At 39.8% G+C, this 18684-nt stretch overlaps 1 non-coding gene across 1 annotated transcript; it reads left to right on the forward strand.

The window, feature by feature from the left end:
* The first annotated feature begins 10311 nt into the window (after positions 1-10311).
* Positions 10312-10418, forward strand: LOC127077698 (small nucleolar RNA R71). Its single transcript, XR_007787481.1, has one exon. It is a non-coding gene; the product is annotated as a small nucleolar RNA R71 (small nucleolar RNA).
* Positions 10419-18684: the final 8266 nt, after the last annotated feature.

Here is an 18684-nt window from a genome sequence, read left to right on the forward strand (position 1 = left end):
AAATTAAACCAACTTAGTTTCGATTCCTTTGTTCCGCTTACTTTACATACCGATACCTAAGTAAATTAGCCAGACATGCTAAATAGATCTAAACAATCATTATGCTTAAATAAATTCATCCCAGGAAAATAATATAAATAAACAATATAGCAGGGCATATATAAATTCAAACAATAATTAAAGAACCTGAATAATTTATAGCAATCTTCGAACACTCCACCACAGACCGGTTGGATTTGTTCTTGAATTCTTCAATCGGACAGGAAAATAAAAAGCGAAGGAATAAAAATCTAGGATCTAACGTAAGGTTAGATCTAGTAAAGGTACACAATAGTTTCCGGTGTAGAAACTATTGTGTGAAAAATTAATTAAGTGCTTAAAGGAATTGCTGGAAAAGAAAATAAAAAATTGCAAATAAAGCAAAAAACTGTAAAAAGGTAATGGTATGTTTACACGGCTGGAAGAGAAAAATTGAACGAAGCAGAGAGACGGCGGGCTGTGCAGGGTTTGCCAAAAGCCACTATTTATATTGCTCACTTTTTGTAACGGTTTCCAAAGGCTTTCCGTGTAAAAATCCTCACGTTCCAATGGTCAAGCGTAACAATAGGCTTCAACGTGCCTCTGTTGCGCTTCTGAAGCCAAAAATATAGGAGAATGGTGTGACGTCCGTCACACCATGTGTTACGCTCGTAACACAAGTGGGAAGGGCGTGACGCTCGTCACACCTTGTGTGGCGCTCGTCACAGGTGCAGCGCCTGTGCTTTTGGGCTGGGCCTTGGCTTGGTGGAATTTGCTTCTTTTCATTTCTTTTTGCACCTCCTTTTCTTCCTTTTTCACTTGTGCTTCAAATAAACTACCTGAGATAAATAGAAAGCAAAATACCAAGTAGTATCGAATAAAATGAAATAAATTGGAGTGAATAATAATATAATTTAATTAAATCGAGTCCTAGAATGTGATATTATTTCATGTTATCAAACTCCCCCATACTTAAACCTTTGCTCGTCCTCAAGCAAAATACAGTATAGAAATCGTTTTTTAAAAATTAGCCAGATGAAATTTCAAAACACACATCAATTCGTACTAGGCTGCAAGTAGATTTTGTTTAGGAGTAACTTGAGTTTAATCTTGACATCAACAACTACCGTTACAACCTCAGGTAACCTCACCTTATGCAAACCAGTTCGAGTCATGCCCTTATAGCTAGCCTAGTTCTTTCACTCTTATTTCACCCGTTTTCATTCTAGCGAAATCACATTAAGCCCTTTATCGTTTCGCGCACATAGTGGAGTGACCGGTTAGTGATTATGATCCCCTTTTTAGCTTGAAGCTCTGGTACATTAGTCGGATAACTTCGTTATTTGGTCCATTGCAAATTGCGGGGGATCGGACCGTAGTCCGCCCTACCAAGTTCAGCACCAGATACCTGCTGAACCAACTCATCATGGATCTTTCGTATTATGTTTTTGTATGATCTGCAACCTTTAGATTAAATGATCTGGTAAGGATCACCTAACTTAGTTAGTGCATTTCCTGATATATATTTTTTTATTTTGGGAATCATTCACTTATATTCATCGGCCCTCCACGTAGTTTGCTATTAAGATGGTGCTGACTTCTTGTATAAACTACTCGGGGTTACTATAAAGTTAAAAGTCCAGGGACTTGTATAACAGGTACCTTTCTGATCTAACATGTTGAGGTTTGTTTAGAGTGTTGGGGCGGTAATAATTTTTTTTGTCTTAATTTTTCTCAAGTTTGATGAAATAGGCAACCTTTATACTTACTGAGTGTGTTGAATTTTTGTTATGGCTCATGAAAATTTGAGGGAATAGATAATAGAAATTTCTCACACTAGGGACTTAATTTAGAATAATTATAATAAGTATTTTTTTTTAAAATAAACAATAGAAAGGGAAATAACATTGAAAGGAAAGATAACGTACTTGAAAAGGGAAAGTTTAAAGAACAAGGTTTTCCCCCCCACACTTAAATGAAACATTGTCCCCAATGTTTCGGAGAAAACAAAAGAAATACAAAAAAAAAAGAGAAAAGGAAACTAAAGTCAATGCTGCTTTCCGCCTCTTGTTCTTGGACCTGATGATCTTTGACGTACTTCCAAATCATCAAACCTGCTGAGCAACTGAGCGAACCGCTGATCGGTGATTGCATTCCTCGCTTCCTGTTGTTGTTGCATCTGGCGCATCATCTGCATCACTTCGAGATTCTGCGCTTGCATACCATCGATAGCATCCATGATGTCGTCGTTGGTTGCTGGCCTTCTTCGTCGACGACGTCGTGAGGATGGACCAGCTGCATTATCGGAAGGGTTGAGCGGGACTGATTGTTGTGCAGGAACTTGATCACCTTGCTCCATTTCGGCGAACTCGTCTGAAGGCGGGTTTGCTTGTGTAGGCTCGGTGGCTTCGGGAGCATTCAGATCATAGATGTGGCGGTTGGGATTGGTGACATCTATTAGGGCAATGTTGGGTAGAACAACACTTGGGACTTCCTGGTTGTTTACCATAAGGTAATACCCTCCGCCTACTCTGTTTTTGATTAGACGGCTGGACCGACAGTAACTTATATCCATAGATAGGGGAGGTAAAGATTCTAAATTTTGGAGTCGGTCCCCTAGGTTTAAGCCAAGTGCTATTGTGGTTATTAATCCGCCTATTACAAAAGGTTGACGGCCTCTAGCACATAGGGTGCGAATGTGATGAAATAGGAAGGAGGTAGCGTTTACCTGAGTATCGCTTTCAAAGACGCATTGGAGGAAGAATAATTCCTTGGCGTTTACTTTGTTGTTGTTCGGTCTTCCAAAAACTGTGTTTTGCAGGATGCGGATAAAGTACCGGATGGTTGGGTTATGTATATGGGAAGCAAGGAGCACATCCCAGTTGTTGGTGTCTACACCGGATATTTTCCTAAAGAGGTGGAAGGCGAGTATGTGCCACGGGGAGTTCGGAGGTATCCTAGGGTGGACTTGACCTTCTACGGGGAACTGTAGCATGGTACTCAATTGGCTTTGGGAGAGGGAGTACTCGGTGTTGAACAAACGGAAGGTTGCGGTACCGGTTAAATACTCGTCTTCACCGGTGGGAGTGTTGTACGAATAGGAACTTAAAAATTCTAAGGTTAGGGATGGATAGGTAGGTTGATTGTGAGTGCACAGAAAGGTTAAACCAGCAAGGCGGAGCATCCATTCTATTCCTTGAAGTAATCCTAATTGTTGTAAACAAGTTAAATCAGGGTACCTGGTGGATTGGATGCCTCGCTGTTGGAAACGCTCGAATTGCTCCCTTTGATAATTATCATCTTCGGATCGGAAGATGATATTTCCGAAAGCTTGGTTGCCCGCCATATCGATAAGTGGTTTGAAAGAAGTAAAGGTAATAAGAAGAAATGTAGTTTATAGAATGATTTGTGGTGTATGAAGAAAGGTATGGTGGGTTTTTATAGGAAAAATTTGGAAGTTGGAAAGGGAGTGGTTGAAAAGTAAATAAATGTGGGTAAATGTGAATAAATGGGGAAGGTAAAAAGGTGAAGTGGTGTAACGGTCGTGTCTCCAACGGTTGGTAACGTTCACATAGCCAGACGGTGTCACGCTCGTGACAGGGGCGTTACGGGCGTCACAAGCAATTGGTGTGACGTCAGTCATGGATTGTGTGACGCTCGTCACACAGTCATTCTGGCAACGTACTTTGTTTTTACCATTATATTTTATTGTTGTTATTTTGTTATGCCTATGTTTTATTTTATTTTGCTATTGTGATATTTTTAAATTGCCTTGCATGCTATTCTACTACCATAATATTGCATAAATATATTTTTAATAATTCATGTAGGTAGCAACAGTAGAGAGCATTATTGATAGATATTGCATAAGTCATAATAAAGTAAAATAGATCAATAGCTTCATAAAATAATCATAATGTAACATTGGAAAACAAAAACAAAAATGCGAAAGATAAACAAATACTAATATTAAAAATAATGTAAAAAAAACTAATGAATAGCCTAAACTAAAACTAAGTAACTAAGAAAAACAACTTCTAGCCACTTGCGGGATCTCTGGCCGGAGGAGCAAAGGAGTTAACACGGTTTAGCATCTCGTGGAACTGATTTGTCATACTGTTCATATATCCCAGAAATTCTTGTCCCATGCTAGCTAGCTTTTCTCTGAGGGCGTCCTGTTCTAACATCAAGGCTTGAATGATGGTGTTATAATTATCTTCGGGCATATGATGTCTAGGATCAGGTATTGCCGACTCTTCGGTCGGGACAGGTTGAGGAGGAGGGTCAATATCATAATAACCAGATGGTGTCTGAGGGTCAGATTCAGCATAAGGAATCTGGTCGTCACAAATCTCGTAGTCCTGGATGGATTCAGTAGATCTAGCAGGAGAAGGTGTTCCGTTCAGGTTGTAGAGTCAGTTACTGCGGTTATGAACACTAGTCCTCGGACTAGGCAAGGTGAATAGGCACAGAACTTGGTTGTTAATTATAAGCTCAAACTCTTCAGACCCTAGGTTTGCTATAAACATAGTGTTGAAGAGGAAGGGTATACTCATAGTCGCAATGCCACAGAAAGGGCTTAAGTCAAGCATAGGCTGACGTAATCCGATAGCATTACCGATCATGGTTATTAAACCGCCTATTTGAATTGGTGCTCGTTCATCTTGAATAAGGTGGTCAAAATTTGCCAACATAAAAGTGGCACCGTTTACTGGACGGTTCTGGGAAGCACAAAATATGATGAAGAGTTCATCACGTGAAACGGAGGTACTATTTGACTTCTTCCCGAAAAGGGTGTGGGCCAGGATCTTATGGAAATAACGAAAGGTCGGGTTATGTATGTTTCCAGAAAGAAACTCATGTTCCTCGGGATCGTCATTTTCGGTCAAGCTTCCCCAAAAATGTTCAAGTTCTCTATATTCAAAAAGGTCTTCTTGGCTCACTGTGAATGTATCAAGGGAGGTAGGGAAACCTAAAAGGTTGGTAAAGTCTCGAATGTTAAATTGATACTCCATGTTGAACATTCTGAACTGGATGAAACCTCTGCTTATTCCTTTTCCATGGCTGGGTAGATAGATCAGGGAACTAAGGAATTCTAGTGTCAGTCTCCGGTAGGTGACGAATTGTCTACGGATAGGAGAGGTTTCCCACCCTATCTGACTCAGCAAATACAGGACACTCTCTCTTAGTCCAAGGGCAGTCATTGCCCAGTCATCAGCATACAAACTAGGTAGCATCTCTCTTTCTGCTAGTTCCTCAAACTTTTGTTTCTGAGCTTTCCCTCTGAATTTGATACCCATACGATCAATTTGTCCCATCAGGTTAGTGTTAGCTAGAGAAAGGAAAAACAAGAGTTTTAGTCAGGATTTGGCCAAATGCCGAAAGAATAGAAGAAGAAAAATTAAAATAGATTAAGAATGAATACTAAATAAAATTTTAAAAGAATAATTAAGTAAGAAATGAAAATATAAATATTTGTGGGTTGTCTCCCACTAAGCGCTTTGTTTAATGTCGCAAGCTCGACATAAAAACTATCAAATATAATCTATAAAGTCTGGAGGCATTACGTCTAAGTGCAAGACTTGTGAATCTTCATTGTTTTCTGCATAGTGATAATGTTTTAGACGTTGCCCGTTTACGATAAATGGTTCCATAGATTTGCCTTTAATTTCTACCGCTCCACTGGGAAGAACATTGGTGATTTGGAAAGGACCTGACCATCTAGATCGTAGTTTTCCCGGGAATAACTTTAGCCTAGAGTTAAATAATAGGACTGTATCGCCTTGTTTGAAGATTTTCCTTGATATGCGCTTGTCATGCCATTGTTTTGTTCTTTCTTTGTAGATTCTGGCATTTTCGTAAGCGTCTTGTCGAAGTTCCTCTAGTTCGTTTATATCAAGGATTCGCTTTTCACCAGCGGCCTTATAGTTTAAATTTAGATTTTTAATAGCCCAGTAGGCTTTATGTTCTAATTCTACCGGGAGGTGGTAAGATTTTCCATAAATAAGCTTAAATGGGGTTGTCCCTATGGGAGTTTTGTAAGCGGTTCGATATGCCCATAAAGCTTCTGGTAATTTCAATGACCAGTCTTTCCTTGAGGTGGCGACTATTTTTTCCAATATTTGTTTGATTTCTCTGTTAGACACTTCCACTTGCCCACTGGTTTGAGGGTGGTAAGGTGTCGCTACTCTATGTCTCACACCATACTTAAACAGTAGTTTTTCGAGTATCTTAGATATGAAATGCGATCCACCATCACTGACTACTATTCTCGGGACCCCAAATCTTGGAAATATTATATTCTTAAAGAGTCTAGTTACTACTCGCGTGTCGTTTGTTGGAGAGGCTATAGCTTCAATCCATTTTGATACGTAGTCAACCGCTACGAGTATGTACTTGTTACTGAAAGAAGGTGGGAAAGGTCCCATGAAGTCTATTCCCCACACGTCGAAAATCTCTACTTCCAAAATGCCTTTTTGTGGCATCTCGTCACGTCTAGATATGTTTCCTGTGCGTTGACATCTGTCACATTTCTTGATAGCCGCATGCACATCCTTCCATATATTCGGCCAATAAAGACCGGCTTGTAGGATTTTGGAGCAGGTTTTGGATGTACTTGCATGTCCACCATAAGGAGCGGAGTGACAGTGTTGGATTATATTTTCTACCTCTTCTTCGGGTATGCATCGACGGAAAATACCGTCGGGGCCTCTTTTGAAAAGTAAAGGGTCATCCCAGTAATATTGTTTTATGTCATAGAAGAATCGTTTCTTTTGCTGGTAGGATAAAGTAGGTGGAACTATTCCGGCAACTAAATAATTGAAGAGATCAGCGTACCATGGTGTAACAGATATAGCTAAGGTGGTTTCTACCTGTTTATCAGCTTTATTTTCCTCCAGAGTAGCTATAAGTTTATCGTACGAGAAATCATCGTTGATCGATGTTCTTTCCGGTTCCAGGTTTTCGAGTCTAGAGAGGTGATCTGCTACTACGTTTTCAGTTCCTTTCTTGTATTTGATTTCCAAATCGAACTCTTGTAGCAACAGGATCCACCTTAGGAGTCTAGGTTTAGCATCCTTTTTTGTTAAGAGGTACTTGATAGCAGCGTGGTCAGTGTAAATGATTATTTTGGCTCCGACCAAGTAAGAACGAAATTTATCTAGCGCAAATACTACTGCTAAAAGTTCTTTCTCGGTTGTGGCGTAATTCATTTGTGCTTCATCTAGAGTTCTACTTGCGTAGTATATGACGTGAAGCTTTTTATCCTTTCGTTGTCCTAAAACAGCACCCACAGCGTAATCACTGGCATCACACATTATTTTGAATGGTTCATTCCAATCTGGTGTCTGCATTATGGGCGCGGAGATCAATGCTTGTTTAAGCGTTTGAAATGCTTCTAAATATTTATTGTCGAATATGAATTCAGCATCTTTCATCAATAGTCCGGTTAAAGGTTTAGTTATTTTAGAGAAGTCTTTAATGAATCGTCGGTAAAAACTGGCGTATCCTAAAAAGCTTCGTACTTCTCTCACAGTTTTCGGAGGTTGAAGGTTTTCGATTACCTCTATTTTGGCCTTGTCTACTTCAATTCCTCTATTTGAGATGATGTGTCCTAAAACAATTCCTTCTTGTACCATGAAGTGACATTTTTCCCAATTAAGTACTAGGTTTACTTTTACACATCGTTCCAGAACTCTTTCTAGGTTTTCAAGACATTCTTCAAAGCTTTGTCCGCATACGGAGAAATCGTCCATAAATACCTCCATGATGTTTTCGAGAAAATCGGCGAATATCGCCATCATGCACCTTTGGAAGGTTGCAGGAGCATTGCACAAGCCAAACGGCATTCGTCGATAAGCGAAGGTACCAAAAGGACACGTGAATGTTGTCTTTTCTTGGTCGTCAGGATGAATTGGTATTTGAAAGAAGCCTGAATAACCGTCTAGATAGCAGAAATGAGAATGTTTTGCTAATCGTTCTAACATCTGGTCAATGAATGGTAAAGGGAAATGATCTTTTCGGGTTGCTTTGTTTAATTTCCTATAGTCAATGCACATTCTCCATCCCGATTCGATTCGTTTAGTTATAGTTTCTCCTTTTTCATTTTCAATAACTGTTATACCTCCTTTCTTTGGTACTACGTGTACAGGACTAACCCATTTGCTATCAGATATAGGATATATGATACCTGCCTCTAATAACTTGATTATTTCCTTCTTCACTACCTCACTCAGGATCGGGTTTAGTCTCCTCTGGTGTTCCCTAGAAGTTTTACAGTCTTCTTCTAGCATGATGCGGTGCATACAAATAGAAGGACTTATTCCTTTAAGGTCGGTGATGTTGTATCCTAGTGCGGTTGGATATTTTCTTAAGATATGCAGGAGTTTTTCTATTTCGAGTTTTCCTAGGTCTGCATTAACTATCACTGGTCGTTTAAGTTCTAAGTCTAGGAATTCATATCTCAGATTTTTGGGAAGTGTTTTCAGGTCTAGGGTTGGTTTCTTAAGGCATTGCGTAGGATCCGGTGTTATTGCTAAACATTGGTTAAGTTTGTCTTCTACAAGATAGTCAGATGATTTGTGATTTTCTAACTCTGTTTCTTTTATGCATTCATCAATGATATCCATGAAGTAACATGTGTCTTCTATTGCAGGTGCTTTCAAAAATTGGGAAAGAATGAACTCAATTTTCTCTTCTCCCACTTCGAAAGTGAGTCGTCCTCGTTTTACGTCTATGATTGCACCGGCAGTTGCTAAGAACGGTCTTCCCAGTATAATGGGTGTAACTTCATCTTCTCTAATGTCCATAATTATAAAATCGGTTGGAATGTAGAATTGACCTATGCGCACGGGAACGTTTTCAAGAATTCCTACAGGATATTTAACAGAACGATCCGCTAGTTGCACAGACATTTTAGTTGGTCTTAATTCTCCCATTTCAAGTTTCTTGCATATGGATAAAGGCATAACACTAATACCGGCTCCTAAATCGCATAAGGCTTTATCTATGACAAATTTTCCTATGTGACAGGGTATAGAGAAACTACCTGGATCTTTAAGTTTAGGAGGCATATTCTGGATTATAGCGCTACATTCAGCAGTGAGTGTAACAGTTTCGCTATCTTCAAGTTTCCTTTTATTAGAAAGAATTTCTTTTAAGAACTTAGCATATGAGGGCATCTGCGTAATAGCTTTTGTAAAAGGAATTGTGACGTTTAATTGTTTCAGTAGGTCAACAAATTTTTTAAATTGGCCCGCATCTTTGGTTTTAATAAGCCTTTGAGGGTAAGGGATAGGTGGTTTATAAGGTGGTGGAGGTACATAAGGTTCTTTCTTTTCTACGGTTTCCTTATTACTCTCTTCCTTTTCCTTAGGTTTATTTTCTTCCTCAGTTGACTTTTTAGAGTTTTGGTTCTCAGTTCTTGGATCAGACGGTCCTTCCACTTCCGTTCCACTTCTTAGTATGATTGCATGAGCGTGGCTTCTCGGGTTAGGTTGGGGATGTCCAGGAAATGTACCAGTTGGGGCAGCAGTAGGCGCTTGTTGTTGAGCTACTTGTGATATTTGTGTTTCCAGCATTTTGTTATGGGTAGCCAGGGCATCTACTTTACTTGCTAGTTATTTAATTTGTTCGCCAGTGTGTACATTCTGGTTTAAGAAATCTTTATTGGTTTGCTGTTGAGAAGCTATGAAGTTCTCCATCATGATTTCCAAGTTGGATTTCCTAGAAACATTATTGTTAGGTGTAGATGGGATCGGCTTTTGGTATCCAGGAGGTATAGCTGGGGCTTGATTTGGAGCTTGTCCTGGTGCGTATAAAGCATTATTACTCTTATATGAAAAATTAGGATGATTCTTCCAGTTGGAGTTATAGGTGTGCGAGTAGGGATTTCCTTGAGCATAATTTACTTGCTCTGCTTGGATTCCTGTTAGGAGTTGACAATCTGTAGGAGTGTGACCTTGGATTCCACAGACCTCGCAATTCTGAGTTATGGCAACCACGGTGGCTGGAGGTGATACATTTAAACTTTCAATTTTCTAGACCAGAGCATCCACTTTTGCATTAACATGATCAAGGTTACTTATCTCGTACATGCCACTTTTCGTTTGAGGTTTTTCTACCATTGTTCTTTCGCTTCCTCACTGGTAGTGGTTTTGGGCCATGCTCTCGATAAGTTGATAAGCATCAGCGTAAGGTTTGTTCATAAGTGCACCACCTGCGGCGGCGTCTATTGTTAACCTCGTGTTGTACAAGAGACCATTATAGAAGGTATGAATCACTAACCAGTCCTCTAAACCATGGTGTGGACAAAGTCTCATCATGTCTTTGTATCTTTCCCATGCTTCGAAAAGAGACTCATTATCTTTCTGTTTAAATCCATTTATCTAGGCTCTCAACATAGCTGTTTTGCTCGGCGGAAAATATCGGGCAAGGAAGACTTTCTTCAACTTGTTCCATGTGGTGACTGAGTTGGAAGGAAGAGACTGAAGCCATCTTCTAGCACTATCTCTTAACGAGAAAGGAAAGAGACGAAGTCGAATTGCCTCTGAAGTGACACCATTAGCTTTAACAGTATCAGCGTATTGGACATATACGGATAAATGAAGGTTTGGATCCTCGGTAGGATTTCCAGAGAATTGGTTCTGTTGCACTGCTTGCAACAGTGAAGGTTTAAGTTCGAAGTTGTTTGCTTCGATGGCGGGTGGAGCAATACTCGAATGCGGCTCATCTTGCGATGGAGCGGCGTAATCTCGAAGAGCACGAGCTGGTTCTGCCATCTCGGGTATCGGTGAAGGAAGAAGATTTTTTGAGGTCAGGAATTTCAATAGGAGGGAGATTGTTCGCAACACGATATTCCCGAATTCGTCGTAAGACTCGGAGATATAGTTCGATGTCGTTGATTCGTAAATAGAACGGCTCACCTTGTGAGCGAGTGTGTGGCATACAAATCAACGAAAGAAATAAAAAAAATAAAAATAAGCCTTAGTCTCTACAGCGTAACAGAAGAGTTACGATATCGACTAAATAAAAAGTTCCCCGGCAACGGTGCCAAAAACTTGATCGCGACTTTATGAGTCGAATTTGGGGTACAAACTGCAAGTGCACAGTTCTATCGCGTAGTTTTAAAAGATATTGATCCCACAGGGACTTATGAATCGATATACCGTTATCTAAGGTTACTTCGTAAAGCTAAGGCGGATGATACTTTGAATGTTCGGGGGAAAAGTTAAAACTAAAATAAGATCTAGATTAAATATCAATAAAGCGGATATCGGTATGTAGTTCGTCGTAATTAGGGAATCAAATCTTCGTTGGTTTCTTGGTTTTTTAAAATAAATCTTTTCAGTAAATACTATTGATTAAAAGTCTTTTCTCAAACTTTCGCTCTGTTGAATAGACTATGACTTTATATTAACGCAACTGTCACTTATTGGTTAAGTCCAAAATCACCTTTTGAAAACAACAGAATCTATAGAAACTCTTTTTAAGAAAACACTAATCGTTTAAATACCCTCGTCTCAAACTCTCGCTCTGTTGACTTAGATTATATAATTAAATTCAAATGCTTAACTCTCGTCCTCACATTTAACTTTAAAAAATACTTTTTGAAAAAGATTAGAATTTAATTAACTCTAAAAATTGTTTTCGCCCTGATTCAGAATTAATGCTCAATTTACTATGTCCAGTTAAAAACTCAAACTCTCGTTCTATTGAATTTAACTTCTTTATGTCTTTTACTCTCGTACAAAAACTTTGTTATTAAACCTGTAAATTGGGACCATAAAAAGAGTGATTTATTTTTAAATGAAATTAAACCAACTTAGTTTCGATTTCTTTATTCCGCTTACTTTACATACCGATACCTAAGTAAATTAGCCAGACATGCTAAATAGATCTAAACAATCATTATGCTTAAATAAATTCATCCCAAGCAAATAATATAAATAAACAATATAGCAGGGCATATATAAATTCAAACAATAATTAAAGAACCTGAATAATTTATAGCAATCTTCGAACACTCCACCACAGACCGGTTGGATTTGTTCTTGAATTCTTCAATCGGACAGGAAAATAAAAAGCGAAGGAATAAAAATCTAGGATCTAACGTAAGGTTAGATCTAGTAAAGGTACACAATAGTTTCCGGTGTAGAAACTATTGTGTGAAAAATTAATTAAGTGCTTAAAGGAATTGCTGGAAAAGAAAATAAAAAATTGCAAATAAAGCAAAAAACTGTAAAAAGGTAATGGTATGTTTGCACGGCTGGAAGAGAAAAATTGAACGAAGCAGAGAGACGGCGGGCTGTACAGGGTTTGCCAAAAGCCACTATTTATATTGCTCACTTTTTGTAACGGTTTCCAAAGGCTTTCCGTGTAAAAATCCTCACGTTCCAATGGTCAAGCGTAACAATAGGCTTCAACGTGCCTCTGTTGCGCTTCTGAAGCCAAAAATATAGGAGAATGGTGTGACGTCCGTCACACCATGTGTTACGCTCGTAACACAAGTGGGCAGGGCGTGACGCTCGTCACACCTTGTGTGGCGCTCGTCACAGGTGCAGCGCCTGTGCTTTTGGGCTGGGCCTTGTGTCATACCCCAAAATTTGCTCGTTAATATTACAAGGCATTTTTAAGACACTCCAACTTATTTTTCAAGGCATTGATCTTAAAAGAACAAGGACCCAGCACACAGATGACAAAATCCAGAAAATGGCCTAAACTGGTTTGCTCGCTAGGCGAGCAATTCCTTCGCCTAGCGAACCCTTCGCTACGCCACTCGCCTAGCGAAGCTTGCGAATACCAGAAAATTCTGGGCTTCATTCTGAGCCCATTAGGTCATAAAAAGAGCATTATAAATACCACAACTTCAGTCAGAAAAAAGGAGGACGAAAAGGGAAAAGGAAAACGGAGGAGAAAGGCAAACACCCACAGACAGCAAACCCTGGAGGCTAACCCGGAGAATTCAGAGTAACCCTAAAGGAAACCCTGAAGGAAACTCATCTGCATCAAGGTTACCTCCGCCCAACTCAATTCGACTTGTCAATTCAAGGTTGCAATTCAATTGCAAACAGGTTTGCATTACTATTACCGCTTTATGTTCTTAATTTGCATGTGATATTATAATTGAATTCATAAACATATTTGAGGTTTTGCATGTGAATTTAAGTGTGCCTGAATATCTTGAATGTTGAACCATGTAATTTCTATATTGGATGCCATAGAGTGTGCAGCATGCTGAGATCGTACTGTTCTGAAATTCAAAACCCGCAGCCGCTCACTAGCACATCGCTAAGCGAGCATGTAGCGAGAATTCGCTAAACCTTCGCTAGGCGAGGCAGAGGCGAACGTGACAGCCGCTAATATTTTTCTGTCCTGTTCTATGCTTTATGGATCTGTTATGCTATGATTTTTTCTGTTCTGTTCTGTTTTGTCATACCGTCGTGTTCCTTTTGTTTGGTGCAATTCTCGATTGCACCCCGATTTGGTATTCTGACTTGTTTGCTGAATTTTGTAAGGGTTCACATACTCCCGGAGAAGGTAGTTGTTAGGTATTCCACTTTATTTGTGGGATACCAATGTGGAGATTCATCCTATTTTACTTAATTGATTTTAATGTGGAGACTCATCCTATTTACTTAATTGATTCTAATATGGACCTAATTACCTAATTGATTACAACTACCTAATTGATTGTAAAATATTGCCTTTGAATATGTGATCTTGGACCTCTCTTTGTTGCCTTGCGGTATTACGGTATTACGGTCATGTCCCGCGAACGTGGGGATACCCTTAGCAAAGACCCTTCGATTAAATCATCATGCCCCTATAAGATAAATCATAGTCCCTCGGATGTTGCCTTCGAATATATGATTTTGTCCCTCGATGACCCTTCGGTGTAGCCTACGGTTAAATGATGATCGTCCCTTCAAATGCTAAGGTATCCTTACAAATGTTGCCTTCAATGACCAATCGACGACCCTACGATGTCCCTTTACATCCAAAGGGATAAGACTACTTACTTCTCAATAGTAAGGACAGTTTTACCCTCATAAGGATGGGAAATGCCCATGAAGACCTTAGGTAGGTATAACTCTTAATTGCTGGCTCACAACCTAAAGTATTTTCCATACCTCACACTTTGCAAATACTAGAAAATCACCACTTGGTATACATTCGTACTAGAATCATTACCAAGTTATATTTTTCTAAACCGCTTTCAAAAATTAAACGAGATAAGTACTTTGTATACATTCGTACAAGAATCATTACATAGTTAAACTCTCCTTTCAAAACATTTTTTTAACAATTCACAAACACTTTTTCAGACAAACATAAGTGATCCAGCAAGTAAGAGCCCATGGATAACCATGGATACAAAGGGTGCTAACACCTTCCCTTTGTATAATGTACCTCCCGAACCCAAAATCTAGTTAAGGTCTTTCCTGTTCTTTTCCACCTTTCCTTATGGGATAAAAGAAAAGTCGGTGGCGACTCTTGCTATCCGCGACATTTGCTTTCCAAAGCAAAAACACATCAAAGTCAGTTCACCGTATGACAGAACTGGCGACTCCACTGGGGACACTTAAAGAGAGGTCACCTTAAAAACAAGATCACTTATTTAAATTGTCTGATTTACTTTTAAGGGATTGCTTGGGTATTTCATGCTTGAGTGAAAGATCCTACACCCGGATCTAGTGTACCTTAGGTAAGTAGCAAAAGATCATCGCGACTATCCGGCGTATACTGGAATGGTCAAAATGATGGCTACGGTTAATGTGACACTTTGGAGGTCCTGATGTTCCTCATGTTGACTTGAGGAAAAATTTGGCTTTCGCGTGGTGTCATCAAAGCATTAACCAGACCTTTAGAACCCTAATTGACTCATCCTAGCCATTAGAAAGTAGTGAGATAACTGACTTCGGTTCCGACTGGGGTTGGTTGAGACTCGATACTACACTCTTTGATATTAGACTTTAGGGAAGCTTTGGTCAACCACTTGGTGTTGCACTGAAGTGGACTTAAAGGAAGGTCAATGATTGGAGATCCTTTTAGAACCCGGTTACTATTCTAGGACAGGTTGAACCAACCAGACTTCAGTGGGGAGGGTACTTACCTTTGGAACTCATGCAAGCCTTAAAACTTAGGAATGATGATTGTGTGACTTGCTTGTGCTTGTTATTTACATAACATCATAACATCATAACATCATAACATCATGGCATTGTACTAACCATTTCAAGGACTCTAAACATTGAAAACATTTCATACATTGCATAGCATAACATAACATTGCATAACAGGTACTCTAAAGGGATCAATGTTCTCACGAACTTCCTATTGCAAACAGAAAAATGGACCTCGAACAAACTGTCAAAGACCTCCAGGCTCAGAATGCTCAACTCCAGGAGATAATCTTGAACTTATCCAAGGGGCAGGAGGAGCTGAAGGCACTCTTGCTCGAGAAGAAAAAAGACAAGAAACCGGTGAGTTACATTAACCCGGGAAGAAGGCTTAAAGGACAGGTTACAGGAGTCAAGATTAGAGTTCCAAAGGATCAAGGAGAGGAGACAGAGAATGATTCGGAAGAGAAGAATGTTGATCTCTTCAACCATGAGGACGACGATGAAGATTATGAAGATGAACAGTACTCTCCAAAAGATGATAAGTACAAGTTGCTGGAAGAACGTATGCTAGCTATGGAGGGTCAGAAGGTGCCCGGTCTGGATTTCGAAGGCTTAGGTCTGGTCTCTGATGTGGTCATTCCCCGCAAATTCAAGGTCCCCGCTTTCACTAAGTATGATGGGGCATCTTGTCCTCAGATGCATCTGAGAGCTTATGTGAGAAAGATTCAGCCGTATACCACTGATAGGAAACTATGGATCCATTTCTTCCAAGAGAGTCTGTCTGGCACACAGTTAGAATGGTACTATCAGCTCGAGAGCTCTGACATCCGCACCTGGACTGATTTAGCGACAACTTTCTACAAGCATTACCAGTATAATTCTGAATTAGCGCCTACTCGGCTACAGTTGCAGAATATGACTATGGGACCTAAAGAAAGCTTCAAAGAATATGCTCAAAAATGGAGAGATTTGGCTGGCAGAGTCAAACCCCCCATGACTAATCGAGAATTAGTGGACATGTTCATGAGCACACTGACTAGCCCATTCTACAGCCATCTATTGAGAAGTTCCTCATCGGGTTTCACTGAACTTATATTAATAGGTGAGCATGTTGAACGCGGCATTCGAAGTGGAAAGATACAGGCAGCTACCTCTGATCCTCCGGAGACTCCTAATGACATCACGGTTCCTCTGCCTAATCTTGACAGGACTGTCAATGCTGTGGAAGATGCTGATAACGATTGTGACTTGGATAGCTGGATTTTCCCAACAATTGGTGACGGACTCAATAACTGGAAGGCTGAAGACACTATCCCGATTTCCTTTAGTCAGGAGTAATCGTTATTGCTTATCTAATGTATCAAATTTGGTTAAATGTTTTGTCATTTTCATAAGCATATTCACATTCAATAAATCAATGGACTTTTTGCATTCAAATATTGCGCTCTTTATCTTTCCTGTCATTTTTCAAACAAGCTATGTTTTCTCGCACACACTCACGTAACAAATTGCGTATCCATATCCACTCTGGATCCTGTTGATAATAATCCCGCTACTGTTCATTATGACTTTGAAAATCCGATCTACCAAGCCGAGGATGGAAGTGAGGAAGATTGTGAAGTCCCTGGAGAACTTGCCAGACTGTTACTGAAAGAAGAAAAGACCATACAGCCGCATGAGGAATCAATTGAAATTGTAAATCTGGGTACTGAAGTAGACAAGGAAGAAGTCAAAATAGGAGCAGGCTTGGAAAACAGTGTCAAAGAAAGATTGATTCAGATGTTACATGACTATGTAGAGGTTTTCGCTGGAAAAATCAAGAGATGATATGGAATGATGAATGTCAAGAAGCTTTTGACAAAATTAAGAAGTATCTCCAAGAACCTATAAATCTGATGCCACCAGTTGAAGGAAGACCTCTAATCATGTATTTGACCGTGTTAGAAAATTCAATAGGGTGTGTATTGGGGCAACATGACGAGTCTGGTCGAAAAGAGCATGCAATATACTACCTTAGCAAAAGGTACCGACTGTGAAACAAGATACTCACAGCTCGAGAAAGCTTGCTATGCTTTGGCTTAGGCTGCTCGCCGACTAAGACAGTATATGTTGAATCATACCACTTTATTGATTTCTAAGATGGATCTTATCAAATATACATCTGAGAAACCTGCTCTCTCTGGAAGAACAACAAGATGATTACTGAACTCTGCACGCAGTTCAACATAAAACACCATAACTCTTCTCCGTACCGGCCAAAGATGAATGGCGCCGTGGAGGCTGCTAATAAGAATATTAAGAAGATCATACAAAAGACGACAGTAACATACAAAGACTGGCATGAGATGTTACCGTTTGCTCTCCATGGTTATCACACTTCAGTGCGCACTTCGACAGGGGCAACTCCGTTCTCTTTAGTCTACGGAATGGAAGCCGTTTTACCAGTGGAAGTCCAGATTCCCTCTCTAAGAATCATGAAAGAGGCAGACTTAGATGAGGATGAATGGATTCAGACTCGACTCGATCAGATAAATTTGATTGATGAAAAGAGACTTGCGGCTGTTTGTCATGGGCAGATATATCAGAAGCGCATGACCCAGGCCTTTAACAAAAGAGTCAAGAGACAGGTGTATCAAATTGGCGACTTGGTAATAAAGCGCATCATTCTACCACAAGGTGATCCCAGAGGCAAATGGACTCCCACATACGAAGGGCCATTTGTAGTTAAGAAGGTATTCTCTGGAGGAGCCATGATACTTGCTACAATGGACGGCGAAGACTTCCCACATCCTGTGAACGCAGACATAGTTAAAAAATACTACGCATAAAAGAGACCTGCTAGGTCGACGTACCTAGGCAAAAGTAAGGGCATCCCGGCGAACCAAAAGGGTTCGGGCAAAAATTAGGGATAAACCTATAAAAATGTACACCCGACGAGTCGAAAACCTGAAAAGGCGGCTTGGGCAAAAAAGGGTATCCTGGTGGACTGAAAACCTGAAAAGGCGGTCCAGGCAAAAATTAGGGATTAAAAGCGTATGACTATGTCCCGTTCTCAGTCAGCTTCACCCAAGCCAAAGGGACTGAACAAGCCAATCACTTCTATCCGACAGCAGGAGATGAGATGCTTGAAGAACATAATGACAGTAGCAGAATTAAAATCAATAGGACTTTTTTTTTCTGCATAGCTTTCTCTTTGTTTCTTGACAATTTCCTCTTACTAGGATTTTTGTCTCCTTGTACACAAATTGCCTGTTTATAGGCCCTTTTTCAAAATCAATACAATTTTGTTTCCAAAAATGTTGTTGTTTTACTTCCTCTGTTTTGTTTGCGTAAACGTCCATTGATTTAGTTTGAATTAATATATGCATTTGAATATGATCGATGTTTATCAAAAATACATGCATAAAATAGCAATAGCAATTACTAAAAGACTTCAGGATCGAGGAGAAGGTCTAACCATGCGTTCCAAGGAATCCGGTTGCTAATTCTATTCCCCAACAAAAAACCAACTATTTCCCAGAAGAGGTCGGCATCACCAGACCGA

This window comes from Lathyrus oleraceus, chromosome 4 (genome assembly GCF_024323335.1).
Source record: "Lathyrus oleraceus cultivar Zhongwan6 chromosome 4, CAAS_Psat_ZW6_1.0, whole genome shotgun sequence".
In the NCBI taxonomy this organism is placed as follows: domain Eukaryota; kingdom Viridiplantae; phylum Streptophyta; class Magnoliopsida; order Fabales; family Fabaceae; genus Lathyrus; species Lathyrus oleraceus.